Source organism: Dermacentor silvarum, chromosome 1, assembly GCF_013339745.2.
Source record: "Dermacentor silvarum isolate Dsil-2018 chromosome 1, BIME_Dsil_1.4, whole genome shotgun sequence".
Taxonomy (NCBI): Eukaryota; Metazoa; Arthropoda; class Arachnida; order Ixodida; family Ixodidae; genus Dermacentor; species Dermacentor silvarum.
The window spans coordinates 184,769,443-184,786,807 of NC_051154.1; positions in this window are offsets into that span (position 1 = coordinate 184,769,443).

Consider the following 17,365-nt stretch of genomic DNA (forward strand, 5'->3'; position numbering starts at 1 on the left):
CATGTGGCGATTCTTAGGCGGAGTATACAAACACAGACACGCACAATCACAAGCATTCGACGCGAGCACAGTAATGCTCCGCGTTGAACAGCAAGCAACGAAAGATCGATAATCAATGCGCCGGTCGGGCACGGAAAAAAAACGCGATAAGAACTTCGTTTTCGGGACCTCCAACAACGACAAATTACACTACACGGCGACATATATGCTTCGCAATGTCCCTTTGCGGATGTGAGCATGATGGCAATGTTGAAACAGCGCTGTGTACATTTCTCATGGCGGCGAAGCTTGATAAGGAGTGTGGCACACGGGATTCGTAGTTCGTTTTGTTCATGTGTTGCAGCATCATCTACTATCGACAGGGCAGGATATTCAAGTTGATTTGATATCACCAGAAACTTTCGTGCAAACGTTGGTGCATGAGAGCCGGCAGCATCAGATTACTGCTAGGAGCTTGGCTTCATTTAGGCGAAATGAACCGCGAAGCTTCAATCATTGGTCAGTCAAACTTAGCCACTTTATAAAAAAAAAAAAAATTCGATCGACCTGTGACCGCGCGCAGTTAGGCCCCGGGAGGAAACCAGCCAATGCCGGCATTTTTATTAGCAGCGCACAATGGTGCGAATCTTGGCGCAGATGCGAAATACAATGCATATAATGGCGAACAAGGTTATTTCTTGTATGTTGTTCAAAGTTCTAGCGCACATATGCACTAAGAAGTAGATAACTGAAAAGTCTAAGCGTTTATTTAATATGATCTTTTCATTTAATGCTACACCTTTAATTAGACTCTTTCCTTAGTAATTATTTCTAGAATAAAGCCGAGATAGTATACACTCACATAAAAATTGCAACCCCCTCACTCTCTCTCTCAATCTTTCCCTCACGCAAAAGTAGAGGACAAAAAGAACTGTCATGTTTGAGTAATTCACTGGGTATTGAATATTTCTCATTGTCGATATTTCTCATCGTATTTGATCTTTCTCAAATCAAGAAAGTCGAGACCATGCCCCGTATTCTCAAACAATTCTAGTCTTTCCATCACTCCGCGATGTTGAGGAATACGCCACCCCTCCGCTGAAGACGACACTACGCGTCTCAAGAATTGACGCGGAGTGTCAGCGAAGTGCATGTGATGACTTCTGTAGAGGGGCGGCGCTGGCATTAACTTTCTTCTAGGGAGCCTACATGCAACGCCGTTTTAGGGTGGTGACAGCCTTTGTAAGGGTACTTGCCGCCGCCAGCTAAATTGGCGGGTTAAATCTGGGGCACAAAATGGCGAAAGACCAGCCGACAGACCACATTTCACGCAACCCTTGGTGACATGAAATTAATTAACTTCTTTTAATAAACTTTGGCCTCAGAAGCCAGAGACAAATGGCGCGTCTGAACGCCGTACACGGCACGTCTACATTTTAGTTAAACAGACTAGTAAGGACAGTCTTTATTACCGCACACTTCGAAAAGCACCCTTTATATATTATGTATAACTGGAAGGCAACGACAATGCTTAATGCAGTTCACATTCTTGGCGTGAGATAATGCTACCACGAGCACGCCATCGTGCCTTATAACTTGTTGCTTTATATGTGTCGCACGACATGCAATAGAAAAGTAAGTTTGATGTGTTAAAGTAAAAGGAAAATGCAACTAGTAGATTAAAGACGTATGCGGGTTTCTTGTGCGCATTGGCGCAAAACTAAATTAAAGAAATTGAATAGATCGCGTGCCAACATGAGTACATCAGAGCGTGACAAAAAAAAAATGCCGAAAGACTGGGGACCAAAATGGCTACCCACAAAATTTGGCGGTAAATAGCGGTCAAAATGTTGGTGTTGTCACCACCCTTAAACAGCGCTTGAATGTAGGCTCCCTACTTTCTTCAGCTGAAGACGAGTGTTGTTAAGTGGAGGGACGCTCTAGAAATCCTTCTGCACCATCGTTTTTATGTTTACATATTTGTTCTGTAGTTATATATTTGCCTTTACTTTTCTCCGAATGAGATTAGCCTCAGGCTCACCCACAGTGGTGTTTCGTTAAAATAATAATATCTTTCTCGCAAGGCGATGCTTTATTTCGTGAAACTGCGGCGTTGTTCCTCTGCAAACACTGTGCTGCGCGGAATTATATATCGTCAGTCAGGCGTTTTGCATGAAGCTGCACTTGTGACTTACAGGAAAGCGTGCGTTATCACCTTTTGCCGCCCGCAAAAGATAGCAAAAACAAAAATGTACAAGAATGCGCATGCAAAAGAAAATGAGAACAGCCCTGAGGCTTTCTTCCAAGCGTCCCGCACTGCTCATGCAAAACCATCGTGACCCATGCCATTACGCGGTTTGTAAGCTACTATTTTCTCGAAAACTTGGGCCGTTTGTGTAAAAATATACCCAAATTCTGAGCATACTCCCCTGCTGAACACTCTCAGCAGCATGAAGGCCATGCTCATACTACTTCCTATAAACTGGCTTTGGAGCAGGACGACCATGCCTCTCAGAGAGTAAAAGAGGGAGAAATAAGCAAGAAAGGGTCGTGAGATTAACCTGCCGCACTTCCTGTTTGTTACCCTGCACAGGGGGAAGAGGATAAAGGTAGGAAGAGAGAATGAAAGGGAACGAAGGAGATGTGGGCTGCAAATAGCACGAAGACCAAGGAAATGGGCCAATACGAGTCATTATACACGTTTTTGTTCAGGCAGGGCTCGACGTAAAATAGATACCAGAGCAGGTATATATATCTCGGTTGAAGTTAGCGATAACAAAGGTTTCAAGCCGAGCGTTGTAACTGCAACGTAGCGGCTACTTAGTGCAAACGAACAGGCAATACTTCCATTGCTGAGTGGTCCTCCCACACCGAGAAATGTTCGAAATGGGCAAAAGTAATAACGCCGCGACTTTAGAGCACAGTCTAGTGGACTATCAACGCATATAGACAGCACACATACTTCTAATGGCATGCCCAGTCAAATAATAACATAGAAAACCGTAGCTATAGGAACCGGAATACCAATGACAGAACGCCACGTCAGGGATGTCTGTGAGGCGAGTTGGCCCAGAGTCTGAGAACGTCTCGTTAACATATCGCATATGATGAGAAAGCGATTAAGTGCCATCGCATTATACGGAACGCCTGTCCTTTATGTATTATCGGCCGCCTTGCTGCCGTGGTGCATCGGCCGCGCTGGAGCGCCACTGGTGATCCAACTCGGCCGTGCATGGTGCCGCGTCTGTCCTCAGCTGCTTCACCCAGGGCGGAGAACGCTTGTCCGTGATCGTGTCGCCACACGTTCTTTCACGATCAGCGTAACTCGTCGCTCTTCACTCGTACTCATAAATGGCGGGTGCTTCATTTTCGATGGCGAATTGTGCACATATATGGGGTAACGGCGAAATGCTCTGACATTCCGTGACGATGTTCGCGTATGCGATGTTCCCTACAGGTGACGTGTGCTTTTGGACCCTCCGAATGGCCGAGCTCTCTTAGCATATAAAGCTGTGGTATAGAGTAGCGTCCAGTTATATGCTACATATACAAGAGCACCAGCCTGGAGCATACAGGGTGTTCATTTTTAAGTTTTACGAAGTTTTTAGGAATTGCCTGTGGCAGGTAGTATAATTCTTATCATTGAGCTGGGTTATATTCGATGAGGCGGAGATTCCTAGCACGAGAAATCAAAACACATATTCAACTAATTAACCAAAATTCATTATTAACTTCTTCGTTAATTACTTTACGACAGATATTGCAATTTACGAATTATAGCCGGTGAGCCTGTCAGGCATATTCACTTGGAACGAATTTCCAGAATGACACCAGTTTGGAGATATGCGCCTTCAAAGTCGGCGTAAAAATGCACTGTTATTCCACTTACTTTTTTGCCAAAATGCAGTTTTATACGTTGAAGCCCAAAAGTAACTGGAACGCCCTTGTATTTCGTCCCACACTTTGGGAAATAATATCTCGAAACTGGGGCCATCCTGATAATCCATTTCAAGTGGATGCGTCTTGCAAACTCACCGGCTATGATTCGTAAATTGCAATATGTGTCGTAAAGTAATTAACTAAGAAGTTCATTAGTCATTTTTTGTTAATTAGTTGTATATGTGTTTAGATTTCTCGTGCTGCTAATGTCCGCCTCTTCGAATAACCCAACTCAACAATAAGAATTGTCCTATCTGCCACAGGTGATTTAAAAAAAATTCCGTAAAGCTTAACTTTGAACACGCAGTATATTAACGCGATAACGTTAAGGGCCCCGAATCGCGGAATATCCGGCGTCGGGGTCGGCGCTGTAGCTGGTGTTGGCGTCCTGTGAGCAAAAACGGCCGTATATATTCTATACGGCACTAAAGCTCTTCTATCACTAAAGCTGCTCATACCTTGTCTTTCCTTCTTTACAAAGTTATTCCTCAGAATTTTGAGAATGACAGCCCACAAACAAATGCCATAAAACAAAACACCGACAGCGCATGGCATGCCTATTATGTTAAATCTTCTCAGACGGAAATATGAAAAGTGCGAAGCAACAATAGAAGATCGGCCCACGCAAGAGGCCGCGTTTATACCAGAAAGCTCGCTTTCGGGGATAGCGCTCGCCGCCAGCGTTTCCTGGTAAACATTAAGGCTACATAAGCTGCAGTTGCCGGGAAGCGTGAGAAGCAGTCAGGGATCGTTGAATGCTATCGCGTTCAACCGTTAAAGGCGAAACTTAAGCGTCCTCCAAATTTTTCGCGCTGCTTGGCGAAGGGCTCGCTAAATCAGCGCGTGTCAGATGCATGTCCTTCTTACGAAATGAATGGTGCTGCGGACAGCGCGGGTCTGCTGCTGCTGCTGCAGGGTAGACGGCACCGAAAGCAGGCATCTGCAGCAGCGCCTGATTTAGATGCACGTGCAAACGGCATTTGCTTTCGACGAATGCGATGCAGTGGCTACGTTCTGTGAGAGCAGATAACAGAGCTGCTCGAAAAAAAAACCTCCATTTACCTAAGTGTCGGCGGAGTCCGAGTTTCCTATAGAGATCATCAGGTTGCAATGGAGTTCTCTTCAATATTTCAAGTTTTTTTCCAAATATAAGGGCGGGAGGGTTCTGAAGATCAAGTAGGAGTCTATAAGGGCACCGAGGATCGGGGCGACCTTAGCACTATTCGCAATCAAAGAGCCGCTGAAATCTAGAACTTCTTTTATTGAACAAAGTATCAGAGCAAATGAGCACGAGATCACGGATTATGTATACAACGCACATGCATGCACTCCGTGCTGTATTCTGAAAACGAAGAATTAAAGTTAAGGCATCTACTTGTTTCATTTCTATACTAAATAGCGTTGCGGCGGTACCTTTCACTGTAATCAGGAAACGTTTCGATCCGACCCGTGAAAACAGGGACCGCACTGCACCTTTGGGCTCCTTTCTGCCCTAGTCTATTCTCTTCACGATCTGTCCGTTTCAATCTGACAGCAATTAACATAAAATATTTTAGGGTGATTGATGCTGCTTTAATGATTCTTCATTGATCTTTGGCTTCAGCCGCGTCCCCCCCCCCCCCCCCCCCCCACACACACACACACACACAAACACACACACTTCATCTTGCGAAACGAACTTGGTACAAATCTTCGCTTCTTTGTTATATTTACGCCATTTCCCGGTCCATAAAGGAGCTTTCAGTTATGCAAAATTGAAAACGAAACTCAATGCACGACCCATCATCAGCATTTCAAGTCACAAAGTGCAAGACGGATGCAGCCATATAATATATACAAGAAAACTAAATAAAAAATATCGTACAAGGAAACTGTCGCTCAGCCTGTAATTGAAGAAGACACTTCCGAGAAATGCTGCGACATTGAGTTTGCGCCATAAACTTGATGGTTTAACATGTCGTCCACGAATCTCTTGACATGGGCATGGCTCGTTCCTGTGCAGTCGTGTGTTGCTATACACACTCAGAATGCGGAGTTCTGACTAGTGCCAGAACGCTCTGTGCTTGCGTTGTCTGAGCGCTTCGATGATGATTATGTCCGGAAGAGATTCAAAGGCATGCTGAACATCCAGGAAGAGGATGTACGTATACAGAAGACTGGGTCTTGCAGATTACATTCATGATACGTGGTTCGCAATAGAATGCTGCGAAGCCATTTTGGCAGAAAGCACTAATCATTTCTGGAAAAAAGCCATTCGTGCGAAGCAAGTCAGGAAAGCATCTGTTTACCATACGCTATTGCAATTTTCCAGCATGAAGATGAGTGACGATAACACTTTAAAATGTTTTCCTCACGTTCAGCTAGGTTTAGCACAGGGATAACAACTGACGACTTCCAGTCCAGTGAAATCTTGCCAGACTGCCAAATCTCATTGTATTCATCCAACAGTTGTTGGTGAAACGATACATCAAGATCGTTGACTGATAGGCATGTTATACTGTCTTCAGGTGGGGCACTGCACCGCTTTCGACAGCTGAAGTGCATGTCGCACTCTTGAATACCGAAATCTGCGTTGTAGTCGTCGTCATTTTTTGTGCTTTCTCTGAGAAGGCTACGTGAAGCTATATCTGGAGGCGTCACAATTTTATGTTCAAAAGCGTCTGTAACTCTCTCCACTAGCACTCTTGCTGACGGATTTGGAGCAAGGCACAAAGCTGCTCTGAGGTTTCGATATAATTCAAGGAAGCGAAGCTCGCGGAGAATCCTCCATCTGTTTGGTGAGCCTATGAGCTTCCACCGAGCTGCGGAGCATTTTCCCAAGGGGTTCTCTAAAGCGGCTTCGATGGTCGTCGAGTGGCTGCGTCTAGTCGGTTATAAATAGTCCAATCAGAGGGCCGTTGTGAACGCTTTGCGTTCCCAATCGTGCTCGCCTCCCGGCTGATCAAAGTTGCAGAAGCTTCCATTGAGGCCTAACAGGTCCTTCCTTAACAGGCCGCAGTGCCGCGGCCTACTTGGTGCAGTTGCTTAAGTGGAAGAGTAAATTGTCCTCTTCACTGATGTCCGTGTGTAGTCGCGAAGTTTTATCCCAGTTTGTAGTGGAATATCTTCTGAATGAGCGTACGAGCCTGTGTACTGGAGGGATTCCAAGTAGGGAGGTGATCAGAACACCAAGTGTTTGGGTCACATATCCGCACCAGCTGTAAGAATGGTGTCACCATCGCAAGATAGATTGTTGAGGATGTGCTTCCCCGGCCAACAAAAGTCGGCGAGCCGTCGTTCATCGCAGATTTTTGCTCGAAAAATTACGCGGGCACTTTATAAACGGGAAGTGCTCTACAGTAATATTTATGCTGAAAACAATTGTTATACCAACAGCGTGTGTTTGAACTTAACACGTACACAGTGGCCGAACTGGTTAATGTACAAACATTTCTGGATAATTGGTGATATTGTCCACCGCGGTCAAAGCATTTTATCCATAGTAGAGACACAGTATCTTGATACGTGATAAGGTAAATGGCTATGTAATGCCATTTACCTTATCAATTTACCTTCTGATATCCCATCTCTGTTTTACAAAAATAACTATTTTTGGCAGAAATTGTGGTTAGAGTGTAAAGAACGTGAGAATAGGTGAATTTCGGGGACACATTTGAGAAGAAGTGCATTCTGTCCCGTATTGAGACATTAATATTTGCGCTGAAACAAGCAAAGTAATAATACGAAGGACGGTGCATTTACTAAAACGCTTTATTCATACACAATGCATGAAGTTGTAGAGTAGTATTTTTTCAGTTAACGCGATGAAGAAATTTCAAAGTTCTCCTTAGCGACCATTGCTCAAAGTATCGTCTTCACAGCAAGGTGGTTTGATGAAGCGCGCTCTTGTAGCATTTACACAAAGCCGGAGTGAATGCTCACCAACAAGGGTTGATTATCAACGTGGGTCGGTCATCAAAGAAACGAGGTGGAATATGCGATTACATAAACCCAACATCGACCTCCATTATTCACGTGGGGAAACGTCAGAGACAGAAACTGAAGGAACATAGCTTTTTATGTAAGGCTAATTGCTAGAAAAGAAGAAATAAAGAAAAAAAAACATGAAGAAGGAAAGAGCAAGAAGGGCGAGAAAAGAAGCAAAACTAAAGGAGGTTAATCATAGATGTGTTGGATCTGGCACTCTTCAATGAGGTAAGGAGCTATGATAAGAAATGCGTGATAATGGTGTAAATCGCTCACAGTAGGACACTCGGCACTGTCCAGTTCTAACGTCCGGTCATGGGCGATGTCCTCTCGCTGACCAACACGCAGACGTTCATGGCTCACAACGCATTACGATCCTGCAAACTTTCAATCCAATGCTTGCAAACCTCCAACTACGAGCGCAATGGTTCTAACGCCATCATAGTTTATTAAACAAACAACAGCGAGACATGTGGTCTTTCTTAGTGTTTGGTCTTGTTCCAGTAAAGGGAGGCATGGATTTTGAGTGCCGCCTTTGAGCTTCTTATTCCTTTCTGTGAATCTCTAACCACTTTCCTCGTTTATAGGAGGTCACGTTTGATTGCTTTCAAAGCGAATAGGATTACCCACCTTGACAGCTTTTTCTTATCTAATTCATTGACAAGAGGAGAGGAGCGCGCAGAAATAGGCGGGTTTCTGTGGGGCCGAGCTAGCACAGTGAAAGCAAATAACCGTGTGAGGGGAGTGGGGCCGGCGTCTGCGATTGATCCGCTTCGCCTTGCTACATTTCGGTGGCTGGTCGAAAATCGCTGCGGCGTGCAACGGGAGGCTACAAATGCCGCTAGAACGGGTCCTCGGTGAAGAAGAGTTGGCAGAACGATGTCATGGGCATGAAAACGTTATACTTCCGCGCAAAAAATATTCCAGGCAAATGTAGTCATTCTCGCCGGCAACTCCGAGTACCTCGTGCCAGAGCTATTGAAGGGCATCCATCTTCTATTCCTTTCGGAACGGGGCAGTCTTCGGCTAAAAAGACATTCAGTTTTATTCGGCATATTAATGGGACTTTAGTGCGTGCACGTCACTTGACGTGTGAGCTCTTGCGGTATTGTAACGTCGCGTGACAGATAGACGAAGTAGGCGCCACCCGAAAAATACTGGACCAATAGTGTCGCGCTAATGACGAAAAAAGGTGTAGAACTGAACAAATACTTTCTGTTATTTCGTTCGGCGTGGTCATTCATAATAAATGTCTACACGTCATATCAAATGGGGAGTTTTCGCAGTTATTGTGATGTCGCGTTAGAGACAGGCGAAGTGTGCATGGCCCACCATTTTTTGACCAGTCGTAGGTGACGAATGAAAAAAAAAATCCGAGGAAACACAAGCACTTCTTATGAGTTGTGAATGCGAAATCATTAATGCCCAATTGAACGCCGCTGAGCGGTTCTTGGAGTTTTGCGCTGCGAGTCCATAGCGGTACGTGCTGCCCGAGCCAGCAAGCAGCAGCAGCTTGAGGTGCCAACGCCGCATGCCAACGACGTACTGCGCGACGAGAGACCGATCGAGGAAGCAGCAGCGGCCACCATGGCCGGCAGGCGCAGCAGCTAAGCCCAGCGGGGGTGAGAGAGAGAGAGAGATACGGACCGCACCCCGGCTTCCGAGAGCGAGACGGCGGCACCCGCAAGGGCGCGTCACGCGAATGCCTCGCCGACGACAACCCATCTCGCCCCGCGGCGTCGCGCCGCCGTATCTGCGCCGACGAGGCGCGCTGGTGGCGTAGCGTCGCGGCGGTGTCCTCTCCCCTCACGCCACACCGTCTCTCCCGCTCCGCTCCGCCGAGCAGCGCTCGTGACGTGGCGTCGCAGCCAATGGGAATTGAGGCGCCGTTTCGCTGCTACAGACGCCGGCTTTTTCGCTCAATGGGCCATTTGATGCTTTCGCATAAAAAATAGAATAGATCTATACAGGTTGGAAAAGAGAGAGAGAGAGAGAGAGTGAGAAACTGGCTTTGAAAGGCAGGGAGGCAGATTGGAATAGCTTTACGTTATAGCACTCCTGCTTAGCGTCTGCTAATTTTGATGTCCCCTATTCTAAAACTGCAATCGTCTTATTGTATGCAGTTACGTTGTGTTCTATGGTGCAAAGGGATGAAGGCTGGTCTCCAAGTTGCCATTGAAGCTTCCATGGTAACAGATTTAGTTAGGTTATATTTTGCATTGATGGCGAATTTGAGAAATGCGGCGAGAGCAGGACGAAATTGGCTCGCAGTGTGGGGCAAAGCGCGTTGGAAACCAGGCGTCGAACGCGATTGGTCGGGCATAAGTTTCAGTCGCGTGGAAATTTTTCTTTGTTTGCCTTACCTCCGCCAATGACAATGCGGGGAACAGGTTGCACGATTAACACCGGATCGTGCAGTCTCATTAGACGCGACCTATCGGGAAACAGAGAAGCTGGCATCTTTCCCCGCACTTTCTTATTGTGGAGAAGATATCTTTCAGAAATGCCTACAGCTAAAGGGTCTGCGTGCGCATGGGCAGTTATAGAAGGGCGTCGCAAGTGCCGTACACGAGGCGGCTGTAGACTACAGATACTTTATTAGACGTTTGGCGCATCATGTCTCGGCCACAAACCGTACGTAGCCTTTATTATTAAACGATGACGACGAAACAACAGCAGCAACAATAACAATAACAACAACATACACCGCATTCGCTTATAGGAAAGCGTCGGCTAACTTTTACTAAGGAGAGCGAACTCTGTATGATGCACGAGGGAGCTCTTTGTAGGATGTTACTTAATGTATACGCTGCATGCATGTGTACGAAGCGCTACCGCAGCACACATAAACAAGGCGTCCACGAGAACAGCTAACAACAATGAGTTAGCGCGTTAACACAGCTCCAATTGTTCAGGCTCCTTCAGGGTAATTGGTTTGTGTTCGAGGGGAGGCTGGTGGGGTAAGTGCAATAGTTTCACTGTCTTAGGTAGCAGATACAATCAAGTTGCTAGGGAGCCTCAAAACTGCCATCAAAAATGCGCTTGCGCCGTTAGCAGTTTCCAGATATCTGCTCCTCACGATAGGGGAATCGCACTGTTTGTTGCAAGGCAGTGACCAAAACAAGACGGCTGAGATTGTTTTTGCTACGCTGCCTATGTGGCATTACCAGGATCTGATATGTAATTATACGAGACAAAACGCCAGCTCGGCATATAGCGAAGAGTCGCGAAATAATGGATGTCTCTCGTTGTTCCGCTTCATGTCGGGCGCATGGAGTGACCGGAGGTGCGAGTCGCATGGATCTTCTGCAAGCTTTAGCGGCCCGCATCCTTCTCGCATCTCCATGGGCCGCGGCAGGATTACTGCTACGGATGTTCAGCCGGGCGGCTTTGTTGAGCTCGCGGGCGTGTCGCTGTACGCGTAGTGCCTTTCCGTGCTCTCGCAAAAATGCGCTAATTTCGCGTAGCCGCATGTGCGTTCCGAGGAACGGCCTGTGGGAATGATATTTTCGCTCTGCAGGAGCGACGGTGCCGTCTTGCGTTCCACCACAGCCTCCGTGCAGGCCCGTGCTTGGACGCGGACGTTGTTTTCGCCAAGAGAAGGGCGTAATGGGATGCGCTCCTATCCGCGCGGATGGAGGACACTCGATGGCTCGGGGCAGCGTATATGGAGATTATTTCCTCTGTTTGCCCCTGGGCCAGGCGCGAAGGGGCACTCTTCTCCGCTGAGCCTCGCTTTGTCCGAGAGAAGCACAGCGCGTGGTCTAGCAGCTGCGGCACTCGCCAGCGGGGGTGTGCCACTGGTGACCGCAAATGAGGCTTTCGTCTTTCGTAACGCCAGTGTTTTTTTTCGCAAACAGAAGAGAAAATACCCGGAGAGGACTGCTTTTGGTCTGTATTCTTTTACGTTCCTGCGCAGGTCTCGGCGTCGAGTGGTCTATAGCTGTATGTGGAAAATTAGTAAGAGCCTCGCAGTAATTCCATTGCTTGTAATTTTTTTATATGACTGGCAAGAGCAACGCCTTCACGACAATATACGTGTAGCTGTTCCGCGGGAAAGTCAAAGTTGTTGGTTTTCGAGGTATTAAAAAAAAAAAAAAAGAGAGATCACTGATACAGAAAGTATAAGAAAAACAAAAAAGGCAAAGCGCCACTTCTGCGAAGCGTCATCGTGGCGTGCTTTGGAATGTGAATTGGTATGGTAACTTTCTTTCTGGTTCGTTTCTGAAGGCAATGGCGGCACGGCGCAATTTAGCGAGTAGCGCGATCGAGGGATGTCTCTGGCATTTCTTGCGCGAAATGAGAGCTGCGGTGGCACCGACGTGCAGGAGAGCTCGTTTCGCTCATGTGTAGCTCAGCCGTGGCATTTCGAAAAATGTGAGACGGGCTGAAACAAGAGAGGAAAGGAACTTCTATTGTCATGATGGCAAGATTCGGGAGAGAGAATTTGTTTTTATTTCGTACTTTCGGTACTGCTGATGCGTCAAATGTGTTTTTCGAGAATTCCGCGGAAAGCTGAGGGTTGTGGGCTTGAAGATGGTCCCCACTGTTCTCGCTGCGGGCTCGGTGACGGAAAAGGCACAATGGAACCCTCCAAGCCAGGTCGGAAACTATGACTGCTACTGGGTTTATACGTTTACTTTTCTTTAGTGAATATGGGGAACAATTTGACACTTTACGCCAGCTAGACTGTAAGGGAGCGTGAAGCAATTGTCACACAAGCATGCTTTGCATTTCAGCATGTCGAATGCAAAGTTTTTTTTTTCCTTTTTCGTTTTTGCTTTGTTTTTGTTCACGACGCAGGTCCTTGAAGGATGGGCTGCGTAATTCTATACTTTGCTTAGGTGATGCCGACACGTTATCTGCTACACTAAAGAAAGTACAGAAAGAGAGAGGCAGAGAGAAAGAAAAAGAAAACGTCTATTCGTTCCCGCATTTCGGAAAGTGGTCGCTGATCTCTGGCTTCAAGATATGATTTTGTTTTGTTACACCGGGCAATACAGGAGTTTTACTTCCTTAGAAGGAAAATTCATGTCGCCGATTTATGTGGTAGCTTGAAGCATCGTTACATCATATTATTGTGGCATTTCGCTTCATTTTATAGGACTTATTTCTTGTGCGTCTTGGCCGGCCGAATTTGCACCCGAAATCAGGAATTTGCTTTGCGAAAGGAGTGTGTCTTCGACAGTTTTCACGACAGTTCACGACGAAAACTGTCGACAACTGTCGACAGTTTTCACGGCTGTTGGTACATATTCATTATATTAAGCTCGTCCCACGGACTGCGGTGACCGAAGTTTATGCCAGCACGCATGCGCCTTGCGCTCGCAGCTGTTTACATTGTACGTTCCAACGTGGCTTCCGCCGAAGGCGGTCTTTTCTTTTATTCTTTTATTCGTGGACCGTACCGCAAGGCATATCTACTAAAAATTAACAAAAGGCATCAAATAAATGCATGTAGTCTTGTTTGGTGCAGGTACTGCAGCAGTTGGTGACGCCGCATGACAGACAGGTGAAGTGGGGGTGGCCCGAAAAGTTTACGACAAAATCGTGGAGGGCTGATTGCAGAAATGGGATAGAAACAGTTGGGAATAGCTTTACGGTGTAGCCATCTGTGCCCGTAAACTATAAAATCTTGCAAATGTGGGGGAATACCGCCAGGGGGCCGAGGAGCACAGTCGTACCTCACATGGGCTCCTGCTTTTTCGCTATTTTTTGTGGAAAATTGTTTGGACACTCAGCGAATTTGGTAACTTCGGATTCCTAAAGTTGCAAGGCATCGTTTGACGCCAGCCACGACGCAGTGAGTAGACCTTTACTCGAATAATCAAGCTCTGAACATTCTGTGACCGTGCGCTGTGAACATTCTGTGACCGTGGCGCGAGCGGGAGACCAGCGGCTCGCGCCTGCAGGCCCGCGGTGCTCGCACAGTAGGAGTAAATCACGCAGAAACAGCGTCTGAGGCGAAACGCCCACGCTTTTCTGGAAACACAGATGGCGAACGCTTTACAAGAAGAGCCGACTACTGCGCGAATGGAGTTGACTGGGGCTAACTCTGATACCATACCACAGTGGACATACGACGCCAATAGCGGCAAAACGACGGGTAAAGCCCACATCGAGTGGTTACAAGTTGGTCGTAAAGGCAGATCAGCCAAATAAGACAATGAATCTACCGAAAAAAGAGCTATAAAAGTCCTGAACCCAGACCCCAAACCTCAAGCACAACAACCACTGCCACAGTGTCAACGCATTCTGAGGATGGGACCCTTTCCTACTTACGGCTTCAAAATCGTCTTCCGCCCTCAAGCAGGACTTGACCTCTCGAAACATACACTTATCGCAGTGACACATGCCATCGGAAGATCCAGTGGTTTGGTCCAGCAAGACTTCCACGATCATGTCCGTATACAAGTGCAGAAACCAGAGAATGTGATCATCGCGAGCACGGCAAGTACGGAACGAGCTTCCAAACTGCAGCATATCAACACCATACAACTCGGCGGAACCGTCTATCAAGCAAATCCCCACATTCGACACCTAGACGATGTGTGCCGTGGAGTGATATACGGCCTCGAACAGGGTACAAGTCCCGCGGAGATTGTTGCCGGCCTTCGAGTGGACTCAAGATACACGGTTCTCGGCGCACGCCTGCTAGGATCTTCAACAGCCCCGGTTATCACCTTCGACGGACAGCACGTCCCTTATTACGTAACGTACCAGAGCGGTGACTACAGATGCAAGCCCTACCGAAAATCCGTCCAATACTGCAGAACCTGCGGCGCCATCAGACACCGACAGGATATCTGTCCTCAGCCGAGGGCCAAGTTCTGCTACACATGCGGGCGCGATGGGGTTACGTAAGAACATGACTGTCAACCGAAGTGCAAGATTTGCGGTGGAGACCACGAAACGGCAGACAAGGAATGCAAGAAGAAACTCCGTAACAACCCGCCCCCCTACCAAGTAAGAAGACAGCAGCTTGACAACGCTCGCGCCCGAGAGAATCACTGGAGCTCAAGCACCGAAGACTTCCCCGCGCTGGTTACCACCTCGGACAGCTCACAGGGGCCCTCGCCTCAACAAAGACCTGGCCGGAGACGCTCTCGCTCTATCCTAATATCGCGCTCTACATCCCGCTCTCGGTCACGGTCTCGCTCCGTTAGGCGAATCACTTACGTCGCCGCGGCGAACGGAAGCAGCTCCTCGAATTCCTCACGCAACACGAGCAGTTCGGACGAGACAGCGACTATACGGACCCTCGAACATAAAGTACAGAATCTACAGAGGACGATACAACAACAACCGGTAGCCGAGTGCAATACGCCAGAACTCGAGGGCAGAGTAGCGAAGAGAGTAGAAGAAAGCATACTAAAACAGGTAGAAGCCAGAATAATGAAGCGGGTAGACGAACGGCTGCAAGCATATGAAGAGAAGATTCTCGACCTTGTTGAACGACGCCTTCAAGTCTTCGAGGAAACCCTCACTACGAAGCTTCTCGCATCAGCAGACAGAGCCATACAGACAGTGATAACTAAAATCAAGGAAAAGGTAGAGCCACTAACCCGTACGGTCACCACACTCGACGCCAAACTGGATGGCTTCATGGCACAACAACACAACTTCATGACATTTGCTTAGAAGAATTTCGTGACACATGAACATCTGGCGGAGCTGTTCGGAACCAAACGCTAGGGACGGAAGACAGTGCGAGTGGAATCCGCAGAGGATTCTAGCTCGACAACACCAAACTACCTACTCCAGGTGGAGGACAACCACCAACATGGCGGCTCTCAAACGTAGACACACCGAGTCGCTTCCCACCCTCCGCATTTGGCACTGGAATTGCAGATACTATACACCCCGCTCGGCCGACCTCCAAGATAATCTCAAAACAAACAATCCTGACATAATCGCGTTACAGGAAACCAACACCAAGAAGATGAAGCCCCCCGGCTACACCACTATGGCACACATTTCCCGCACCACAATTCTTGTCATGAAGACACTAACCGCACAGCCACACGAAATTGAAGACACTGAAATCGAACACACCATAGTGGAGGTGTGGCCGACTCGCAAGAATCAACAGAGCCTATACCTGGTCAACCTCTACAGCCCACCGCGAGAGCAGCTACTCCACTACGAGCACTTCGTCCGGGACCTTCGCAAGAGCGTTAACGGTAACCGGCTTGTTGTAGTAGGGGACTTTAACGCCCCACATGCGGCCTGGGGCTACCCCAATACCACCAAGAAAGGGGCACGGGTTCACGACGCCGCACAACAGCACGGCCTTACGCTATGGAATGACCTGCTCCAACCAACCCGAGTGGGCAACAGCGTGTCGAGGGACACCAATCCTGATCTCACGTTCACCCGAGACGTGCGAAAGGCCACGTGGACCCGACTCCCAGACACGCTAGGGAGCGATCACTACATAATTCAAATCGAGGTTGAACAATCTCACCGCACGCCCAAGACAGGAAAGGCGCGACTCACTGACTTGGAACGCGTATAGGAATGAGCTTGACGACGTTTCGGACATTGAAGACATTGAAGCTTGGCTAAACGGTATCGTGGGTGCGGCTGACGGCCACACTAGGACGATTAATCTAGACGAGGACAATCCAGCGGTCGATAATCACCTACTGCACTTATGGGAGGCTCGGCGATCGCTTCTCAAACGATGGCGATGGCAAAAGCTCAACCGCAAGGTCCAGCGCCGAATTGCCCTATTAAGCACGCAGGCACAGGAGTACGCTGAACAGCTAGCGAGCCAGAACTGGCGATCCTTCTGCAACCAACTTCAAGGGACGCTCAGCACAAAGAAAACTTGGCATATACTTCGAGCCCTGGTCGACGACACCCACACCAAAACCCAACAAAGACAATTCGCCGGCTAATCCACAACTATGGCGGCACAGAGGATCAGCTTCTCCAAGAACTTCAGACGAAGCTACACGGCTCAGCTAACCCGCAAGCCACTGCCACCAACCTTTCCACCACCAGGGAGTACGAAGGAGCGTTGAACGAAGAGCTAGATCGGCCTTTCACACAGGCAGAGTTACAGGCGGCCCTCTCTAGGTTAACACGCAATACGAGCCCGGGCAAAGACAGAGTCACCAACAAGCACCTTCGACAGCTACCCCCTCGGGCGTTGGCGGGTCTGCTTCGGTACTATAACGACTGCTGGATTAAGGGCGAGCTACCAACAGCCTGGAAACACTCGGAGATAACCATGGTACCCAAGCCGAACAAACCCATCTCCATCGCAAATCTCCGCCCCATCTCCCTTACGTCCTGCGCCGGAAAACTGTTTGAACACATGGTCAACAAGCGGCTCACCACACATCTCGAGGACAATGATCGCTATCCACACACCATGTTCGGCTTCCGCTAGATGCTCTCCACGCAGGACGTCCTCTTCCAGCTAAAGGAAGATATTCTTGGCCATTTGAGCAAACCTAGCAAGTCATCCATT